The 4,499-nt window shown below is 35.9% G+C and overlaps 1 long non-coding RNA gene across 1 annotated transcript; it reads left to right on the top strand.

Moving 5' to 3' along the window:
• Nucleotides 1-2,385: 2,385 nt before the first annotated feature.
• Nucleotides 2,386-4,124, top strand: LOC309510083. The gene is made up of 2 exons (XR_014210197.1): nt 2,386-3,485; nt 3,746-4,124. It is a non-coding gene; the product is annotated as an uncharacterized lncRNA (long non-coding RNA).
• The last annotated feature ends 375 nt before the right edge of the window (nt 4,125-4,499 follow it).

Below are 4,499 nucleotides of genomic sequence, written 5' to 3'. Positions count from 1 at the left end.
TAAGCTATTTTATAAATCACACACTATAAATATGATAAAGAAGCAGAAACAGATAGTTGCAGTAAAGTAAGATATTTTAAGTTGAATAAACGTGTGTGTTTTACATTTACATTGCTTCCTGATATCAAGTGCGCAAACACAAATAACCTATATTTATATATATATAAAACAGTTATGTCCGGTCGAACAATGTATGAATTAACTTAAGATTGGATTGCGGTAAAAGTAAGTTTCGTGCCTCTTACAAGTGCTTTCGAACTTCTTTCTGATCTGAATGGTATGTGGAAAACACTTGAGTTGAGGGAGGGAGAAAACACGCAACTGAATGCCTTTTCAAGCGTCTCAATACTTGAAAAACCACAGGAAACTACTTTTAAACACGAAATTACTTGATTTACAGAGGGTCTATTGGCACGTTTATAAACGTTAACGTTACCTGAGGTAATTTTCCTGGACCTTTTTACAGAAGGTAAAAGTCGCCGTAATCTTTACTGACATTGTCCAAAATGATTACTGAGATGGCACATTCGGACGGGACTAAAATAACCGAGAAGCTCTTGTAATTATTACTTTACCCCACCTCTCCATGTCAGGTGAACACCGGCTGGTGCAGTAAACATTGCCTAGCTAACGTTAGCTGGCTACGATATCAGTACAGTAATATCAAAGATCCTTGCTCCTTCTCAATTATCTGGTAATATTCTATTCACAAAAAACAACCAATAGTACGGTAATGTTAAAAGTAATCCCCCGGGCCCTATATGCGATGGTCCGCCGATTAGAACAGGAAAATACTCCACAGTGCTCTAGCATCTTCACTGCTGCCACGCAACGAAACTAGGAACACGACCGGTTTAAGATGGCGGCCGCATTTCTCAGTGCCCAGCGGCCAATAGGGCATCTAGTCTCTATATAATATCTATGGTTTGAACAAATCGGTTGAATAAATGACTCCAACAACTCGCTTATTAAGACAGTGACTTGCCGCCACCTACTGGTGGTTTTAGTTTCATATTTAAAGTATTCTTTAATTAAAACATTAAAAAACTGTACAGTAAATCATTAAATAATTTTAAAATATCATCTAATTATTATCGACAAAACGTTGAAAATATCGAGACATATTTTTGTCAATATTGCGCACCCCTAATGTACGGTATTCATTTTGATTTCTTCAGGTCTTAAAAAGGTCTTAAAAAGCCTTAAATTTGACTTTAAAAATTGTGCAGGTACCCTGTAATACTCTAATGAGAGTTAGTAGACATGTAGGTGCAATTTTACTTGTAGACAACTGAATGTCTGTTGGGAGGAGCATTTTACTATTAAGATTTGAATAGTAAAATGTAAGTTATATCATTATGTCATTGCTTAATTTGACGTCAGAGATGGGTCTAATAGTTGTTTTCATTAGTTTTTTCTTCATTTCAGAAAAAGCTCCAGAACGTCTTTGCCTCAGGATCTGGAAGGCTACGAAGGGACTTTTCAGCTGCTGTTCCGGTAGTGCTGTGACTGTTGTGGAGCCTTTTATTCCGGAACCATCGTCACCTTCTCCAGATCACTCCGGCGTCAAGCCAAATAATGGTAAATCATTATTTCTCCAACATTAACATCTAACCCTAACGGTCAACTAATACTCTACTAATACTCTAATGAGAGTTAGTAGACATGTGCAGTGTTACTTATAGACCAATTATAGGTTTGTAAACATCCGGGATGCGTGCGCATCGTGGTTGCAGAAAGACCCGTTTAACAGCTGATCCTTACACGGATACGGATAAGAATAATACTAATAGCTCGATTTAAAACATTTTATATTTAATTTTCGTAATGTTCTCCGCATATTTTTTTGACCACTTTTGGTCCCGACATGCGCAGTAGAACCTGCGTGACGCCGTGTGACGTAGGGTGATAATTCCCCTATAGACTTATAGAATGTCTTAAAGGGACCAAAATAAAGTGAAACCAATTTTTTCCAACATTCATCTGACATTTTCGGAACATTCCGAGAACATTCAAAAGTAACGTTCCAATAATGAAAAATTATAAAATAGAATGTTCCTTTAACCAAGATAAAACATTTTTGAAACGTTGAAAAAACTGGATGTTTTGAACGTTCAGGGAACATTTAGAAATAATGTTTTCTTAATTGAGTGGGAATGTTAGCAAAATGTTCTCAATAAGGCATGAGCTCGATGGCTGTCTGACACACACCAGAAACACACGCACAGAAAGCCGCTTCACAGACAGCATACGATCCAGAAAAGAATTCAATTTCACCACTTATTTCTCTTGAATTGTCAAAAACATGCAAAATTGTCAAAATGGCTGTCGTGCCGAGTATTACAGAGTCAGTTATGTCATAAATAAGACATTGCTATGCATTTACAGGGTTTCCGCGGGGTTGTAAAAGGTAGTAAAAGGTAGTAAATTAAATTATGCCAAATTAAGGCCAGTAAAAAGTAGTAAACGTCATCTGACGAGGTAGTAAATTTTCCGGTTAGATTTTCCGTTTGGCGAGTAAATCTCAAAAGGCTATCCGCCACACTGGCGGGTGAATGTTCATCATACCAAAATAGTAATAAAAAAATATTACAATTGCCGTTTGTAATGTTATGATGCCTGGAAATTAGTTAAAATCTCCTGCGAATCTAGAGCGAGCGAGCGAGCAAAAGCGCGCATGCAAACCGTGTAGCGAGCGCACGGCAGAGAGGGAGAGACCTTGCGTGTGTGTGTGTGTGTGTGTGTGTGTGTGTCTCTCTCTCTCTCTCTCTCTCTCTCTCTCTCTCTCTCTCTCTCTCTCTCTCTCTCATGCTGTGGTGACGCGTTCATATAAACGGCACCTAAACGCTGTAAAAAAATATATTATGACATTTTAATTGTTTATTAATAAACAAGTGTTTCTGTGTCAGCTGCAAAGATGAAGTTGACACTGACCCGCGATCTTCGCAGTAGTGAACGCGCCGGAGAAAAATGCATTTCTTACGGATTAGCCTATAGCCTACTTTTATTTAGTTTTGAATGGTTCTGTTTAAAAGTAGAAATTTCAAGCTTTCTGTAGATAATAGATATAGGATATTTCTAATTTGTTTAGGTCTGTGAGGCGAGTAGCCTAGGCTACCTATACGCTGAGTTTCGGTTCATGTCTGAACGTGTTGTGATTATACAAAATAATGAAACATGGATTAAAATTAAGATAAAATTAATACAAAACGAAATTCGTTTCAAAGAGAGGCTTTGTGTTTTCTGTTTGATGTCTTAAGTTTTAAGTTTTAAAAGCATCCTTAATGGAGAACGAACGGTTAGGCTACATAACATGTTTTTTTCCTCAAATGCAAACACGAAATAAAAGACAAAATACTTTTTAACAAGACAATTTTTGGGGAAAAAATATATTTATAGCTTTTGAAAAAAAATCTGGATGGATTAATAGCGTTTTGGAAAAAAATCTGGATGGATTTATAGCGTTTTGGAAAAAAATCTGGATGGTTTCATAGCGTTTTGAAAAAAATCTGGATGGATTAATAGCATTTTGAAAAAAAATATGGATTGATTTATAGCGTTTTGGAAAAAAATATGGATGGATTTATAGCGTTTTATAGCCAGGTTGTAAAAATACAGTATTGTGTATTGTGTCAATATGTCACCTCTAGTGTGTGGCCCGGCCCTTTGTTTATTTTTCTGTATTTGGCCCTCACTAAAAAAAGTTGTGAGTTGGACAGTGCTCGGCTTGTGTCTAGTGTTGAAGTTATTTGTTTATTAATGAAATACTGTTATTATAGTGTACAATTGCACTTTATTATTACACATTGTGTAGCTGTTCATTCTAAAGGTCCAGTCTGTCTTCTAATTTTTATGTAATTGTTACTCTTTGACATATTGAGTAAATCCTATGGACCAAGGCCTGTTGTGATATCTTGATTAATCCAAGTCCTATGGTAGAGTTCCCTCTTACTTGAATGTAGCTCACTCACTTGCCCTAACACACATGCACACTCACATACACCTACAGAACCTCTCCTGACTTTCTCTTTCTCGCTCTCTCTGGTTCTCTATCTCTCCCTCCCAGTGTTGAAATTAAGTTATAATTGCCTCATTAAATTGTGATTAAATATGTTATTAATTCATTTTGGAAAGATATTTCATGTCTTTACTTGTCACTTTACTTAACACTTAACACTGCTACAATTGAAGTTTGAAGCCGTGTTGGTAGTAAAAATATTGTGATGGTAGTAAAATAGGTAGTAAAAAGGTAGTAAATTCAATTTAAGAATCTCTGTATAAACCCTGATTTAATAAATGTGTTTAATAAAATATATCTATATTTAGATATGGCCCATATGATCTTTACCATTACAAGAACTGAGCCACATGTGCCAGAGTTGGCCAAATGAAGCCTGGAAATGTATGTTTTCTTTTTAATTAAAGATCAGATAAAATAAGAAAAATAACTTTAGCGTTGAATCGGAATCACCTCGTAATCGTGATAATAGTGAAATAAA

This window comes from Leuciscus leuciscus (assembly GCF_965113295.1).
Source record: "Leuciscus leuciscus genome assembly, contig: SUPER_11_unloc_11, whole genome shotgun sequence".
Lineage (NCBI taxonomy): Eukaryota > Metazoa > Chordata > Actinopteri > Cypriniformes > Leuciscidae > Leuciscus > Leuciscus leuciscus.
Note: the sequence above shows the minus strand (reverse complement) of the source record. Positions and strands in the feature narration are given on the sequence as shown.